Here is an 18,974-nt window from a genome sequence, read left to right on the forward strand (position 1 = left end):
ATTTTGCAACAATCGCCGATCGTGCTGATTCTGACGGTACGTTTGGGTTTAGGAAGAACTGACAGCGCTCCGCAGTGCTGTGAAGTAAAGGAAGTTAAGCTGGACAGATCATGCGTCTTTTTTTTAACGATTTTATCTCAAATATCTTCTTTTTATAATCTTTGGAAGCCGAAATACAAAATATATTAGAATAATATCCCAGATCTAAAGTGTAACCACGTTGAATGTTTAGTTCTGTCCTCATTGTCACTCATTAAGCAGGGCTGTCGTGTTGCCCGATCGCTCTCTCTCTTCTCTCTCTTTCTCTTCTGAACTGCGAATTTCAAATTTGCATCACAGACAAATGGTTTAATTAAAATATAGTTTATATATAGAAAAGGCTGGCGATATAAACATGTTCAAGATAACGTCTTTATAGGAATGATAAATAATTTCTCCAGTACCGACAGCAGAACCGATAACGTCCGAGCTTATCGATACAGCGGTCTTTCAAAATTCAGTACCGGGGCCCGTTTAATACCGGGTTTCGGTACCCATCCCTAATTATGGCCCCTCTAGAACAACTAAACCGCTTTACAACGATAGGACAGGAGGAGCTAAATAAACTTATCATTGCATCTAAACCAACAACATGTTTATTAGATCCAATACCCACTAAACTACTGAAAGAACTATTACCTGTAGTGGAAGAGCCTCTCCTCAATATTATTAACTCGTCTTTATCTTTAGGTCATGTCCCAAAAATATACAAGCTGGCAATTATAAAACCTCTCATTAAGAAACCGCAATTAGATCCAAATAACTTGGCAATTGTGCTCTTTTTTGCAAGAAAATGATATCTATGAAAAATTCCAGTCAGGATTCAGACCGCATCATAGTACAGAAACTGCACTAGTTAAAATTACAAATGATTTACTTTTAGCTTCTGACCAAGGCTGTATCTCAATACTAGTCCTACTTGATCTTAGCGCTGCGTTCGACACTATAGATCATATAATACTCTTGGATCGACTACAAAACTTCACTGGTGTCCAGGGACAGGCATTAAGCTGGTTTAGATCGTACTTATCGGACCGTTCTCATTTTGTCTGTTTAAATGGCACAAATCAAAGATAACGTCAGTAGACTATGGAGTACCGCAAGGATCGGTTTTAGGCCCTCTGCTATTCTCAATATATATGCTGCCACTTGGTAATATTATAAGAAAACATGGAATTAATTTCCACTGTTACGCTGACGACACTCAATTATATATTTCATCACGACCAGATGAAAACACTAACTCATCTAAATTGACAGAGTGTCTCAAAGATATAAAATGCTGGATGACGCGTAATTTCCTGCTATTAATCCTTGTGCATCAATTAAAAAAAGTTACACATAGGTAAAAAGAGGACAAAAATGTCCATGTCAAAAAACTGTCATAAAAATGTGACGCTTTGGAGCACAGACTTAAGTTTGGTATCATTTTAAAGAAGACCCTTTGCAGATTATTGCTGAAGTAAAACAAAAAACAAAAAAGTAAATAAAAAAAAAGTTATATAGGTATAAGTTTATGAAAATTATTTATAAAAAAATATCTTATATAAAATATAAATAGTAATAATAATATAAATCTAAATAGGTTGTGTTCCAAATTTGAGGATGATATCTCAAAAAATGAGCTTTCGGTAACAGTTTGTTTGGGAGTAGTAACATATTTCCCCATTGGGTGGCAGCAAAACCCTACTGGAGCTCACAGTGATTGGATTTAAATTAGCAGTTTTTCTCTCTCAGTCTGACAAACACACACACACATTATTTTATAACACACATACTAACCACACTCTGACATCCATACCAACACACCCACACAAATATTGTTGCATCATTTATCCAGTTGGCTCTGTAGTATGCCGAACCAGAAAACAGGAATAAAGCGATATTTGTTTTATAGGCCAAACTTAAAAAAAAATGATGCCATCTGATAAAAAATAGTAAAAAAAAAATTTTTTAAGCCTTGCCATCAGAATGAAAGCCTCTTAACAAAGATTGCATACTAGGGGATTATCACGCTGATACGTAGTACTTCCGGATTCAGTGATCTTTGTGCACTGCCACTTCCGTTGAATCACCGATCTCGCTGGCGAACTGATCAAGGACTACACTAAGTTTATCTATACAGCATCCCTGGTAAATTAGTCTGATTCACTAAAGTGCCGGCTGCAAACAAACGTGCTACCTTGTTTTATTTTAAAGTTTTAATCCATTTCTTCCTTATACTCAATTCAATCGGGAATCCATGAAAACTTAAGTAGGGTTGGCGTTGTTGGTTAGATTTACAAAGTGGAGCAGAGCAGTGACATAAATAGCATTCGTCTCAGGCATTGTTGAACTGCGTCGGAAGTGGACATGCACAAAGTTAACAAATCCCGCCATGAAACCCGGAAGCGTTATAATCCCCTATTTTATAGTTAACTGAACCGGGGATTAAAAATGGCAGTTTTTGTCCAAAAGGTGCTGAGAGGGAGTATTTTTTGTACCTAATGCAAAAAAATATTTTTTTACGAAAATGACTGTGAAATAGTAAAATTCCAATAAAATACAGACCTGTGCCAAGTTTTTTGCAGTTAGCTTTAACACAGGCAAAGTGATCAAAAAAACAAAACTGAAAAAGACAAAAATGTCCATAAGGATGCACAAGGGTTAAATTCAGATAAAACGGAGGTATTACTTATTGGTCCAAAAAACTACTCTCAAAACCTCTTGCAATACAACTTTAATATAGACGGATGTCCTGATACTTTATCCACTACAGTAAAAGACCTGGGTGTTATACTAGACCGCAACTTGTCTTTCGAAAATCATATTTCATATGTTACAAGAACAGCCTTTTTCCACCTTAGAAACATTGCTAAGCTGCGTAACATGCTATCTATCGCTGATGCAGAAAAATTTGTTCACGCATTCATGACTGTACTACTACTGACCTATAAAGCCCTAAATGGTTTAGCTCCTATGTACTTAACAGACCTTCTTTCGCCCTACAATCCACCGCGTTCCTTAAGATCACTAAATTCAAGGCTTCTGGTCATTCCTAGGATATCGAAGTCCACTAAAGGAGGGAGGGCGTTCTCGCATTTAGCTCCAAAACTCTGGAATGGCCTTCCCGATACGGTCCGAGCCTCTGATTCGCTGACACAGTTTAAAACCAGATTAAAGACGCATCTCTTTAGTCAAGCATTCACATAATGCTTACCTTCTAGTCCTCTGTTATGCCATACGGAACCGTTTGCCACTGAAACTGCTTAACGCACCAGTGGGGCTCGACAGCCTTAGTCAAACGGGTCGGCGCGTATGGTTGGGTTGGGGAGAGTTCAGGTTACGGAGAGTTTGTGAGATAGTGGTTTTCTAACACCGACTCCCGTATAACGGAAATCATTATGAACATCAGCTATGCTAATTATTTCCCATCTGTTTTCTGCTGTTATCTCGGGACGCTTGTCCAGAGAAAAATGGCGTTCGTCAGGTCCAGTTTTGTGTCCAGCCTCTCACGGGGATTTCGGATGCCCCAACGCCTGTGATGAGACGACTCAACGCCTGTGATGAGACGACTCAACGCCTGTGAAGAGACGACTCAACGCTTGCGATATGTTATGGCGCCGTTTTATACATAAACAATATTTATATTTAATATTTATATATAAACAATATGAATGTAAGCCAGAGGAGAACTGGCCCCCGACTGAGCCTGGGTTCTCCCAAGGTTTTTTCTTCATCCAATCTGATGGAGTTTGGTTCCTTGCCACTGTCGCCTTGCTTTTGGCTTGCTTTGAGCTTGCTCAGTTGGGGTTATTTAGTGTTTAGCAATGTTGTTGATCTGTGTTGTACTACTTTCATGTTATCACTGTGAAGCTGCTTTGATACAATCTGTATTGTGAAAAGCGCTATATAAATAAATGTGACTTGACTTGACTTGACAAACCTAACCCTAACCCAAAGTTGGAGTATCCCTTTAACATGCCCATAACACGTTAGCATTCTGCTAATGGACACTGATTGGTCAGTGTACGACTGATTACGACCAGTGATACGCTTGAAGGCATCATGGTATCCGAATGTTAAGGCGGACTGAACTCCTTACACATGTATTTACCTGTGCCAGCTGTGTAGTCGATGCCTCGAGAGAAAAGGAAGTGCAGAGCACAAAAGCATAGACATAATAAATACATAGACGCCCTATTGACCGCTTTGGAACATTGCTGCGATAGTTTTCTTATTGTGGAAAAGGCATTTTCTGTGATTTTAGCACTAACAAAGATAACTGATGGATCCTTTATCTATGGTAATACGATATGGTACAACTACAGTGCAGTGCAAACAGTAAATATAAGATCAAGTGAGAAGTAATAGTAAATATTTTAGTCAATAAAATAAACAAACAGCATACAGCAAATAAAATAGTAATTAAAAAGGCTATATATACAGAAGCCCTGAACCGCAACCTAAAAAAAAAAGTCAGTAAAAAAAAAAATCTAGCATTTCGAGATTAAAGTCGAAATGTTTCGAGATTAAAGTCGAAATGTTTCGAGATTAAAGTCGAAATGTTTCGAGATTAAAGTCGAAATGTTTCGAGATTAAAGTCGAAATGTTTCGAGATTAAAGTCGGAATGTTTCGAGATTAAAGTCGAAATGTTTCGAGATTAAAGTCGGAATGTTTCGAGATTAAAGTCGGAATGTTTCGAGATTAAAGTCGAAATGTTTCGAGATTAAAATCGGAATGTTTCGAGATTAAAATCGGAATGTTTCGAGATTAAAGTCGAAATGTTTTGAGATTAAAGTCGAAATGTTTGGAGATTAAAGTCGAAATGTTTCGAGATTAAAGTCGGAATGTTTCGAGATTAAAGTCGAAATGTTTCGAGATTAAAGTCGGAATGTTTCGAGATTAAAGTCGGAATGTTTCGAGATTAAAGTCGAAATGTTTCGAGATTAAAATCGGAATGTTTCGAGATTAAAGTCGAAATGTTTTGAGATTAAAGTCGAAATGTTTGGAGATTAAAGTCGAAACATTGTGCATTCATAAGAGTGCGCGTCCACTGGCTCAGAGCGCACGCGGGTGTGTGTGTGTGTGTGTGTGAAGTCGAACTGCCATGGATAAACACAAAATAGTAGCTTTTTACTTTTATATGGGCTTTCAACAAAATTCTACACACGTGCTAGTGTCAGTGTTTCTGAGGTGTTTTCGTGCTCGTCTAGTCAACACTATCTGGGTCGAGAACACAACAGTAACTGTTCGGTCTCCCTCTTCACCGTAAATACGCTCTGGATACATTTTAAGTGCATCATTCTGTATCCAATCATTTGGCCGGATCCTGTGATTTCCTCAGATTTAATAACCACTTATGGTTGAGGAGAGATTCTCTGATATGATTGTAAAGCACTTTGAGTGTAGGCATATATATATAAGCGCTATATAAATGCCCTATTCATTCATTCATTCATTCATTCATTCATAAAGCTGGATTTCTCTATCCAGTCTGAAAAGTGTTTTCCGTGTTGGTTTTCCTATAAGCTAAAGTCTATTCTGGCGCAGTATATTTTATAACGTCCTATACAGTGTTGGGAGTAACGCATTACAAAAGTAATACATTACAGTAACATATTACTTTTTGCTGTAACGCAGTAGTGTAAGGCATTACTAATCAATTTTCAGTAATATTTTACTCGTTACATGTTCAGTGAGGCTTGTATTACAGTGTATTGTCTGCTTTTACTTCTTAAAGGCAACAGACTATGTGAAAGTTTTAAAGCAGTCTTTTAGTGCCAGTTCAGAGCGGTCGCGTCTGTAACATTGTTTTTTCCTCATAAATGCGAACACGAACACGAAAACTAAAATAAAATGAATATTTTAAGTTCTATGGAGACTGGAGAGCCAACCCTTCCTCATCCGATTTGCGCAGTGTAATTAACAGAATTACAAAAAATATATTTTACCTCCTATTTTTTTGTCACGCATGAATGTGTGTCTTTTCCCTAATATTAAAAATAAAACATAGACTGATATTTGTCTAATATCTGGAGTCCTTTAAGGAAGTAGCCTATTTTCAATACATGTATTTTCTGAGAATTTTTATTTCAAGTTTTGACTGCAAATTTCATGTCCATAATATTGGACTTCCCCAATTTTAAATAATTTATCCTCAACTAGTTTTGTGGTGTAGGTCTACGTATTTTATTATGTTAACTTCAAATAATACTAATAGCCTAATTTAAAGATAAGGCAGCATTGGATATGGACAGTAAGGAGAATAACGCTGGAGTTGGAAGAGGTGTGTCGCGATTCTAGGTTCGTGGATCTGAGTCGTGTGGCGAATCGCGATTTCGGTTTCATATTGCATATCGTTACAGCCCAAAAGTTAAGTTCTACTTAGTTATTTTGGTGAAAGTAACTCAAAAGTAATACATGAGTAATGTAACGCATTACAATTCTGGGACAGTAATATTGTAAGGTAATGAATTACTTTTAAATAACAGTAACAAGTAATACCTAATGTATTACAGTTTGGAAGTAACTTGCACAACACTGGTCCTATAATGGTAGCCTAATGCTGGTAGATTGGCACCTGTTGAATTTCCTTTGATGAAACCAAACACACACACACACACAGTGTGAAACTCGCTATTGGCCATTATGAATGCCTGTGTGTGTGGCAATGTGAGACAATGGCAAGCACACACGCACAGCTTCTACGGAAGACTGTATTCTCGTACTCTCGTCTCTCGAAATGTTTCGACTTTAATATTCAAAAATAATGGACACAGTCGGTCCTGGCCTTTTATTATTTATTAACAAGTGCCTGTCTACTGGTTCCTTCCCTAACAGTCTTAAAGATGCTGTGGTGACGCCATATCTTAAAAAAACAAACTCGGATCCTTCGTCTCTTTCTAACTTCCGTCCTATTTCTAATCTACCTTTAATTTCTAAAATCATTGAGAAAGTTGCTCTGACTCAATTACAATCATACTTGGCTGTAAATTCTCTGCATGAAACCTTTCAATCCGTTTTTAAAGCTTTACACAGCACTTTCAAGAAACATTTTCACAGAAACTGGTAAATCCATTGCTTTAGTTTAATTGCATTTGAGTGCCGCATTTGATTTAATTGACCATGAGATCGTGTTGCGACGTCTGGAGATATCTGTAGGCTTTCGTGGCGCAGTCTTACAGTTGTTCCGTTCCTATCTGCCCGACAGATGTTTTAGTGTTCGTATTGGTCATCAGTCCTCCTCTAGTCTACCTCTAAATTGTGGAGTCCCACAGGGATCAATCCTCGGCCCGGTATTTTTTATCCTGTATATGCAACCTCTGGCCTCCATTTTTAATAAACACTCAGTATCTTTTCATTTATACGCTGATGATGCTCAGATCTCTACTTTCCATTAAAACATAATGACAAAAAAGGTTTACAATCCCTGTTGGCCTGTTTAAATGAACTTAAGCTTTAGCTGTCAAGTAATTTTCTAAATTTAAATGAAAATAAAATTTAAATGAAAACGTTTTATTTGGGCCCAGGGAAAACTGTGTTCTTGATGTTGACCGTGGTCCACTTGCCCCCTATGAAACACAATGCGATAGAAATCTGGGCCCGTATTCATAAAGAATTTTAATGCACAAAGTAGCTCCGAGTGACAAAATTCTAAAAAAAATCTTAAAAATGTGGGCATTTACTCTTAAAATGAAAGAAAAAATCCTAGTAAAGAAAAAAGTAATTCAGAAAGAATCTTAACCCTTAAAAGAGGTCTTAAGGTCAAAATTGTTAGGAGTATGGATGAGGACTTTTAAGAGTTTCTTTAGCCGAGGAGAAAATGGCAGAAAAGACGATGAAGAGGGAGAAGAAATGTGTTGCAATCATAGGTTGCAATAGATGACAGTGAGTTAGTAAGACACTATAGATGAGATCGTGCAGGGATCATGTTTGTGACTGATCATATTAGAGACACGCGAATATCTCCGACACAGAGCAATGCCATATTGCCAGAAATGAAAGTAATCACTACATTAAGATATTTGGCAAATGGGAAAATGCAATGAAGCAGCAGTGATTTGGGTCTGTCACAACCTTCTGTAAACAGTCATCACACAAACATACAGCACTTTCAGAACCTCTTATTATGTCCCAGTTCATTTAGTTTCCACTGGACATTCCCACGTTACAGGCTCAAAAACAACTGTATTTATGAATATAGCAGGCTTCCCTGGTGTGCTCAAGCAGGGGAATGAACCGTTAATAATTTGCGCAGTAAGCTCCCACGTCTGCTTCTTGCTCCGTGCCGTGACACCCAGCCAAAATTTTTTCTGTAATGATGGTCTAGTGTTCATCTACTAACTGTACTAACAGTAAACACTGTTCTGCTCTGTTCTTCCATGTTTGCTATATTAAAACCAACATTCAAACCACCACTTAAATAGACAGCAATCAGTGTAATTGGAAAGAATGGAACATTTTTTTTATCATTCTAAGCCAATGAAATACCTTCTGAAATTAACAGCATGGTAAAAAAGGATTTATATATACATAATGTATATAATGTGTGTGTGTATGTCTGTGTGTGTGTATGTGTGAGTAAACTCTATAGCCTACTTAAAAAGGCTCCTTTTTTCCTTCTTGGACAACCAACCAATCACAGTCTTCAAAAGAGTGTATCAGCCCCGCCTCCTCACTAAGATGAAAGTTTTGATCTTTTCCGTACTCAGAGTTGCTCTCAGATCGGTCCTGAATTGCTCTTAAGCTGAGACTGATACGTAAAAGTTTTTAAGCTAAATTAAGAGTTTCTGAGAGGATTCTTAGAATCTTTATGAATATTGATAATAGTAACATGCTATCTATTTCTGATGCAGAAAAATTAGTTCACGCATTCATGACCTCGAGACTAGATTACTGTAATGCTTTATTAGCTGGTTGTCCTGCATCCTCAATAAACAAGCTACAGTTAGTACAAAATGCAGCTGCTAGAGTTCTTACTAGGTCAAGAAAATATGATCATATAACACCGATTTTATCATCTCTACACTGGTTACCTATTAAGTTCCGCATCAACTACAAAATACTACTACTGACCTATAAAGCCCTAAATGGTTTAGCACCTATGTACTTAACGGACCTTCTTTCGCCCTACAATCCACCGCGTTCCTTAAGATCACTAAATTCAAGGCTTCTGGTCATTCCTAGGATATCGAAGTCCAGTAAAGGAGGGAGGGCGTTCTCGCATTTAGCTCCAAAACTCTGGAATGGCCTTCCCGATACGGTCCGAGCCTCTGACTCGCTGACACAGTTTAAAACTAGATTAAAGACGCTTCTCTTTAGTCAAGCATTCACATAATGCTTACCTTCTAGTCCTCTGTTATGCCATACGGAACCGTTTGCCACTGAAACTGCTTAACGCACCAGTGGGGCTCGACAGCCTTTTAGACAAACGGGTCGGCGCGTATGGTTGGGTTGCGGAGAGTTCGGGTTACGGAGAGTTTGTGAGTTATAACGGAAATTATTATGAACATCAGCTATGCTAATTATTTCCCATCTGCCTTTCTGCTGTTATCTCGGGACGCTTGTCCCGAGAAAAATGGCGTTCGTCAGGTCCAGTTTTGTGTCCAGCCTCTCACGGGGATTTCGGATGCCCCAACGCCTGTGATGAGACGACTCAACGCCTGTGATGAGACGACTCAACGCCTGCGATATGTTATGGCGCCGTTTGATTCATAAACAATATTTATATTTAATATTTATATTTAAACAATATGAATGTAAGCCAGAGGAGAACTGGCCCCCGACTGAGCCTGGGTTCTCCCAAGGTTTTTTCTCCATCCAATCTGATGGAGTTTTGGTTCCTTGCCACTGTCGCCTTGCTTTTGGCTTGCTTTGAGCTTGCTCAGTTGGGGTTATTTATTTAGTGTTTAGCAATGTTGTTGATCTGTGTTGTGCTACTTACATGTTATCACTGTGAAGCTGCTTTGATACAATCTGTATTGTGAAAAGCGCTATATAAATAAATGTGACTTGACTTGACTTGACTTGATAAACAGATCAGTGCTGTTGAGATCATGCTTTTTTCATCTTCGCCAACTTTCTAAAGTGAAACCTTTTTTAACCAAGAGTAACTTCAGTGATCAATGCTTTTGTTACATCACGTTTAGACTATTGTAATTCTCTTTATGCTGGTGTCTCTCCGTCTTCCCTCTCCCGTCTACAGCTAGTGCGAAACGCAGCTGCTAGAGTTCTCACTGGGACCCGTAAGTACGAGTCGATCACCCCGTTTATAACATCACTGCACTGGCTACCTGTCAACTTTAGAATTGATTTTAAAATTGTATTACTTGGCCCCTCAGTACCTTACCGATCTACTTCGCCCGTACACTCCCTCTAGAAGTCTGAGATCTGGCGCCTTCGCAACTGCAGGCCTGTTGTGGAAATAATTCTCTGTTTGAAAAGGTAGGAGGAAGAAGACGAGTGGAAACCTCTTAAAAGTCAAAGTATCACAAGTTTATTTCTTGCACGAAGCAAAACCGAAAATGGCATTCAACATACAGACAGTGTCTACATGTAAAGGTTGGTACTATTCGCCGTCCTTATATACCCTACAACTGTGAAGCAGAGACGTGCGGATCGATTTGCAGTATTTTATTGAAAAGTAGTCAGACAGGCAAAGTTCAATGAACTGCAAACAGGCTTGTAATAGGCAGTCCCGAATCAGAAACACTAACAGGCTTGGGTCGAGGCAGGCAGCAGACAAGAGATGAGAAACAGTGAACAGGCAAGGGTCTGTAAACAGGACCGCAATCAGAGTAGAAATAACGCTCAGAAATGTTAGCCAGGGCAGAACAAGACTTCGCAATGAGTTGTGGTTCTGAGTCAGTTTATATGGAGGAGACAAGTGGATACACCTGGAACAGTAATCAGACCTAGGTACGGGGCTGATGGGAAATGAAGTTCAATAAAAAAGAAAAACAGATAACATTTGCTCCTCAGAAAGCAAATATAATAGAAAGAATACATTTTAATATAACAATTAAAGTTCAATGTAGCAATGCTCAATATAGCTTGACCATATGTATAGAGAAGTATCCTATGTGTTGGACATAATGTGTTCATGACGCCTTTAGGATCCATAAACCTTTCTCCTGAGACCAGAGAAAGAGACAAATGGCCTTGTGCACCTAAAAGAAGCTGGTGACTTACATCAGCATGCATTTAAGAATATTATTTCACAAACAAAAGCACAAAGAATAAATTTATGTCAATAAATGATTAAGTAACAATGAATATACTTAATTATTGATTTTATAAAAGAAATACATAATCATTCAAAAGGATATTATGATATATATATGCTGAAGAGGCAAGGGATTTTGACCACCCCTTCATGAATTATTTTCCTTTAAATGCTTATGAGTACATCTTTTATAACGTTAATAAAAGTTACACACATCTAAAACATCTAATAAAAGAAAACATACAGAAGAAAATAAAAGAACACATAAAAGGAAAGAAACATATATAAATGTAAATATAAAAATGATTGGTGGCAGAATAATTCAAGTGAAACGTAGTTAAATTAATTAATGAATTAATTAATCACAATACTGAAATTAAATTGAATAAATTAGACAGAGCACAAGTCATAAAGCCCATTACAAGTCTTAACTCGTATGTGTAGCCTAGTTACTATGCTTTGCCTTTCTGCCAGAATAAAACCCGTTATGGACGTGGCATTTGCAGTCAAAAATTGAAATATAAATTCTCAGAAAAAGCATTAATACCAATATATTGAAACATCTGTTTATCCATGCTACTCCCGTAAAGGAGTCCAGACATTAGAAAAATATCAGTCTGCGTTTTTATATTTAATATTAAGGAAATAGACATGCATTCATGCGTGACAAAAAAATCTTTAAAGCCACACTGTGGAACTCTCCAACCTTTATAATATATTACCAAAACCCATTGAGATGGTAGATCGACTTACAATAGGTTGATGACGCGTCTGCCGTCTCCTGAAGGTGTCTGTATCACTTTTACTTGCACTTTGTAACTTCGGGTTTCGGGTAGGAACCCGAGCACAAAAAGAACTACAAAATTCAACCGCTTTACGGCATACGTCACTTCCCCCACACCCACAACTTCCTCAGAATCTAACGCTAGTGCTCAACTCGTGTTTGATTGCCGTCTGTATGTTTTCGTCATGGCCGAACAACAGCTACAAGGAAGAAGGCAACGGTTTTATCAGAGGAAACTAAAAAAGAAAAGGGGAGAGTGACAAATTAAAAGCCAGGACGAGGATTAACACATTGGTCCAGCTTTCGCTTCCCTCGCTGGCATGAGCTAACGGAGGAGGGGTGCTCGACTGATGCGGATGCTTGCCTGCACACAAATGCCGTTTCTAAGGTAACCCAGATAAATTCATATAAGCAGTGTAGTATTTTCTGGTATTCCGGCCACAGCCGATGGTGTTATGAGTGCAATAAAATACCCACAGCCCAGTGTTCATTTCTACAAACAGCCCACCTCAGTGCAGGGCTCGCACTAATAAAATCAGCTCATGTCAAATATAACGTTACATTAAATGTAGTGAACGTCCCCACGACTCAGTAGTACCCACAAACACTAACATTACACACCACATGTCCCACGGTTGCTGTAAAAATAAACCAACACGCATAACGTTACAGTCAGCTCTGGCCGACGGTGTTTTCAGTGCAGTGAGTGTTCCCGGTGTCCCGCGCCCACATTCACTCACAGACATGATAATCCCTACGGGGATCACCCCGCTCGCTCTCTCTCAGCCGACTGCTATAAGGGAATCAAGCGCGGCAAGGCTGCCCAGCCCGCCTCATACACTGCAAGCACCATAGACAGTAAAAGCACAAGCACACACAATCTAAAGACACGGGAGGCTGACCGGTTGACTGTTTGTTGACTTTAATTTGGGACAGTGCTGCGGAGCTTGTGGCCTCTAGGGACGCTGGACGTGAAAATTACATGTCTTTATTTAAAGTGAATTTCATTTTCCTTTCGATTTTATCTTGATTTTAATCCATGTTTCATCAACCAATTGCCTGGATTTAATACATAAGAAGTATAGGCAAACAATTATAGATAATCACGACACGCAGGCGCGTCTCATAAATATAAACTCAGCGTATAGCCTAAGTATATCCTACTCCACAGACCTGAAAGGTATATCTATATTGAAATGTCAACTTGTAAACAGAACAATTCAAAACAAAACTAAACCAAAAAGATTGATTCAGTCTTCTCATTCCTCAATAGCGTCATTGAAAGCACCCAATTTATTTTCACTGACGGCGGCCTATTTTAACTTTTGATTAATAAAATGTTCTGCTATAAAAGTTTAGATTATATTTAAAACAATATTCTATTTAAAGGGGGGGTTGACTGCTTTTTTTCTTTGCATTATTATGTTTATGGGGTTCAATATAACATTTATTCGTGGTTTTTCTTTTTTTAAAAGTCTTATTTTTCATAAACTTCACCTTTATTGTCAGCCGTGCTCTCCTCTGTCCCCTGAACGAGCGGTTCACTTGCTGAGTCTATGAAAACACTCCCTCAGAAACACGCAGTGGGCTCAGATTGGTTAGTTTGGCCCGGTGTGTTGTGATTGGCTAAACTGTCGCTCACGTTGTCCGGAAGGTTAACGGCCATTACCTGTACGGGCGAAATGTGAGCTCCGGTCCAGATGTAAATATGTGTTGAACTGCAGTATCGGTTTGAGGCAGAATCAGACCGAGAAAGCCGCAATGAAGAGAGTCAAGCAGAACCTCACCACACACGGCTCTTAATAAACGCTTCTGAATGATAATTTGCTACATTTTTTAACTTCATACATGTTTGTTTAACACAATAGCATCTGACTGGCAACAATAGCAACTGACTGGCTACTAATGTCATACTCAAACAGCGTTGGCATTAGTTTACGTTCTTGATCAAATCGAAAATAACGTCATAAAGCATATATACATGAAAAATACGTTTAAAACATTAGTACTTATACAAAATTCAGGTCCATAATGTTTGTACGCGTTTGCCGTAGACACAATAGCATTACTAGTAGCCTATAGTGGCTATAAAGCCAGTGCTGGTGTGGCGAGGTGGGTGTACGGCCAAAAGCTACACTTTCAGCTCCTGAAAGAAACACACAAATAAAAAAAACACAAACAATACAAATCACAATTAGCTGCACTGGTACCAACAAATTAGAATTAAACAATTGATGACAATAAATTAAGCCAACACTTGGCAGTTTACTGGTCACCGAAGTTAAACCGGCCAGTGTTCACCAATTCACCTCAGACTGCCAGTTCAACCAACATGCAAGCAGCCAAATACTATTAAAAAAATGGGATACAAAACCAAAGAAGAACAATGAATTAAATCACAGAAAACAAATCCCAAAACAAAATATAGCTAGCAGCCAAATGCTATATAAACAAAAAACGGAATACAAAACAAAAGAGGAACAATAAATTAAATCACAGAAACAAAATATAGCTCCTTTCTTCAGTCTGTACAGGCGCACTGATCAAAGAGCAAAATAACCAAAGCCGCTGGTGGCAATATTACAAAAGGTAGCGGGGCTAAATTACACACTTAACAGCACGTCTCGCGTTCAATGACGGCTATAGCCACTCACTTAAACCACCAGCAATGGCTTAAATCAAATCAAAATAAACTAGAAGAAAAAAACAAGTACCGCATCAAAATAATAAACGATAGGGGTAGTGGCAGCAGAACAAAGCAGTGAAGTCTTAACGACGTTGTCTATGGAGCATTTTGCCCCGCAGTCCACCGGGATGAACCGCTCACATACTGCACGACGCACTAAGGAAAATAAACAATTCATGATTTTATTTTAAAAAACAATCCGTAAAAATCAGTGATTAAATTACCTTTCCAAAGGTAGATCGCTAGACCCACAGAAGACTCAGTTACTCACAGCCTCGTTTATAATAGGCAAGCCGCAATTGCACCGGTGTTTCATCTGACCAAACACACAAGCTGTACTACGATAGAAACATAGGTTACCGGAGATTAAACCCCAAACTAACAATAATCCGTTAGCAGTAACATACCTGTGATGAGGACAGCCTGTAACCAACAGCGACGTCACAAATCCGGACCCTAGTCTGGCTAAAACATATACATTTCCACCTTAAAGGAGAACTCCGGCGAACAATGAACCTTTGGTCTAATAAAACATGGGTACCTAGTCAATCGTTCTCTGAGATTTGTTTTCATGATAATCGAATGTAAAGAGTTTTATCTCTAAAAACTGTTTAGCGTATAATGCTAGCCATGGGGGCATTCACTAAGTAAAAAGAAATCGCTAGTTTATACCACTAACAAGGCTCAAAATAGCCCCACACTAACGCAGTAACATAATGAGGCTCCATGCATACAAAACGAAGCATTGAGAACTTTGTAAGTGTACAGACCGTTTAATAAGAAGATACTTTATGAAGACAGTTCACTTCGCCTATACAGGCAGGAGCCATCTTAGAAAATAGTCTCGATAAGTCGATCCCCGAACGCCGCTCATACAGTTCAGAAGTTCGCTGAACTTCATACAGTTCAGGGGCCTCATGCATAAAACTTTGCGTAGATTTCATCCTTAAAGTGTGTGTACGCACATAAGGCAGAATTTGCGTACGCACAAAAGTTCTCAGATCTATAAAACCGTACGTACGCCAGAACCTGCGCAAGGTTCGCTTTATAAATCACAATTATCTGAATATTGTGCGCAGGTGCACGTGCTTATAGCTTACCCCAATCTCCTCCCGAAATAACCATATTTGGAGGTTAAGACCGCCTATTTTGAATATGTATGATCTCCCTGCATATCTTAATACTACCGACAATTGTCATTGATCTGTTTGACTAAAAATGGAAGAACAGAAACGAAAAGCAAAAAAAAGAAACTTTACCGACTGCGAGATGGAGGTACTGCTGTCTGAGGTGGAGAGCCGAAAAAAAGTTTTATTTGGTGGGCTCTCTGCGGGCATTTCAAATAAAAGAAAGACATTAGAATGGGAGCAAGTAACAGAAGCAGTCAATGCTGTTACCTCGGTGCCTCGCACAGTCCAAGAGACAATGGTCTGATTTAAAAGTAGTGGTAAAAAAAAGAATAAGTGCACACAGGCGCAGTGTTGTAACAACTGGTGGTGGTGAAGGAATCACTGACCTCTCAGCCTTTGATGCAAGGGTAGGTGCCATTATAGGGGAAACAGGATTAAGTGTTCTTCCAGAATTAAAAGGTGATACGGATGTGATTTGCGGTGACGATGGTAAGTAATTGATTTATCTACACATTATAAGTTTTTGTCTGTTTAAAATTCTGCTTTTTTATTGTGGATAATTTAAATCAACCAATTAAAATTCTGTGGAAGTGGAAAGTCCTAAAATATACACGTGACAAATCTAGCAATAGATGCAGCTGCCCTTAAGATATGTTTGGTTATTCATATGCAAAAAATATAACTTAAAAAGACAAAAGTGAGTCATCAAGTGCACATCCAGTGCATCATCATCAGCATCCTTTGTGCGCTGGTAACTCAAGGCGTGTACTGACGGAAGAAGTCATGCAGACCCAACGTCACATGGTTCATGCTGTTAATGAGGTGTGTTCTGAACTGAAAGAAATAAAAACAATTTTGTCAGAAATAAGTGGTTCACTTGAAGTTGTGAAAAAATAAAAAGTTTGAATTCACTTGCCTTTTTACATTCCATTTATTACATTTATACGCCACTGTATTGCCATAGCATTATGCACTGCATTAGGAGGGCCAGGGTCGGGTTCATTATCTTCAGTATGGGCGTTCGATGGAACAGATATACCATTCTTTTGTGCGATGTTGTGCAACACTGCGCAAGCCACCACAATGCAGCAAACCTTTGTAGGGCTGTACAATTCTGTGCCACCAGACCTATCCAAGCACCTCCAGCGTCCTTTTAGCAGACCAATAGTGCGTTCCACCACTGAACGCGTCCGGCAATGCTTCTCATTATAACGCCGTTCTTGTTCGGTTTGGGGTCTAGTTAGTGGAGTTAGCAGCCACGTTCTAAGGGGATAGCCACTGTCCCCTGAGAGGTAAAACATTTACGATTTTTTTGTAAAGAAAATATAACAAAACAATTAATGTAAATACGATGGGACAATATTACATTTCATGCTAGGCAGAGGTAACAATTATAAACAATATTATAAGAATACTTTAAAGAAAGTACATGCTTGTAAAATAGCCTACAGATAGCTTTTTGTTTTTTTCCAGGGCAATATTGATTCAATATAAAATTTCACTTAATTTTTAAATGCTATAAAACAGGTTTTTTTTCCTGAACATTTGCGTTGATTATTGTGAAATTTTGCTTTAAAAAAATATTAAAATAAGTGTGGGTTTGTTTATCATTGGAGATTATAATTATACCTAAAAGAAAAAAAAAACATTTTAAAAGGTAGGGCCAATGCTTTAAACACGTTTGCATCATTACTCAATTACAATTACATGCACATTCCTGCCGACTTACCAAGAAGCCATCCATCACGCACAGCTCCTGTTTGCAGTCTGTTCCCTACACTGCTGTTGGACAAAATGTAGGAATCATGAGTTGACCCAGGCCATCTCGCAACTACATTTGTCAGAGACATATGCGCATCACATATGATCTGCACGTTCAAAGAATGAAAATGTTTTCGGTTAACAAAAGCAAATTCATTCTCAGATGGTGCCTTCATTGCAACATGAGTGCAGTCAATAGCACCGATTACATTGGGAAAACCGGCGATTGCTGCAAATTGCATTTTGATGTTGGCCTGTACAGCTTGCGTGTAAGGAAAACGGATGTATCGGGGTGCCATCCCCACAATGGCATCCCATACATATGGCATGACGCGGCTCAGGGATGACTGCGACACACCCGATCGGTCTGCCAACTCTCGCTGGAAAGTACCAGTGGCCAAGTGGCCTAATGTGGTCAATACTTGTACAGGAACACTCAGCGCGTGGTTTCTCCGCGAAGGTCTTTCCAATACTGGCCGTAATTCTGAACACAATTCCAAGAGGATGGCTCTTGGGAATCGAAATCGGCTTATGAGCCAATCATCATCACGAGCAAGGAAATCTTCACGGTCTCTGAAAACACGCTCCCTCCGTAGAGCGTCATTAGCAAGGTCCTCTAACAGCGCTAGAGCATCCATTATGATGAAATGTTATATACGCACATACCTTTTTATAGCCCATTCATTACAAAAAATTAGTATTTGCACCTGGTTAAGAATGCTGATAATGATAATTCAGGTTGATGCAATTTGATTTATTGGGTGATGTAATAGGATAATTTATAAGTTTTAAATTTTAAATAGTTATTGCTATTTGGGCCAGTTGGTGTCGCCAAAACCCATACTCTTTTAAAAGAGTGCGTACGCACGGTCAAGAGCATCCTTACGGTGCGCACTTATTTACGGCAAGTTTATTTTTTATAAATCCCGATGTGCGCGTGGAAAAATGCGTACGCATATTTCTATGCCCATTTTGTGCGTACGCAACGTTTATACACGAGGCCCCAGATCACTCAGCACGATGTTCGTGGTTTGACTTATCGCGACTATTTTTTAAGATGGCTCCTGTCTGTATACGCGAAGTGAACTGTCTTCATAAAGTATCTTCTTATTAACCCTCTGAGACCTAAGGGTATTTTTGCAATACATTTTCCGCCTGGTGTTGTTCACTAAAAAAGCTTGTAAAACATCAACCCTTTGGTGCACAGACAATTGACACACCTCTTTTTTTCAGGACAAATTGAACTTTCATTATATTTGTGTTGCATTGATGTCACCTGAATGTAGAATAAGTTATGGGACCACAAAGACAAATGAAAAAATAAATCGGAAATTGAATCACTCTATATTATTGAAATCACACACAAA

The sequence above is a fragment of the Pimephales promelas genome, chromosome 16 (assembly GCF_988280905.1).
Source record: "Pimephales promelas chromosome 16, fPimPro1.hap1.1, whole genome shotgun sequence".
Classification (NCBI taxonomy): Eukaryota; Metazoa; Chordata; class Actinopteri; order Cypriniformes; family Leuciscidae; genus Pimephales; species Pimephales promelas.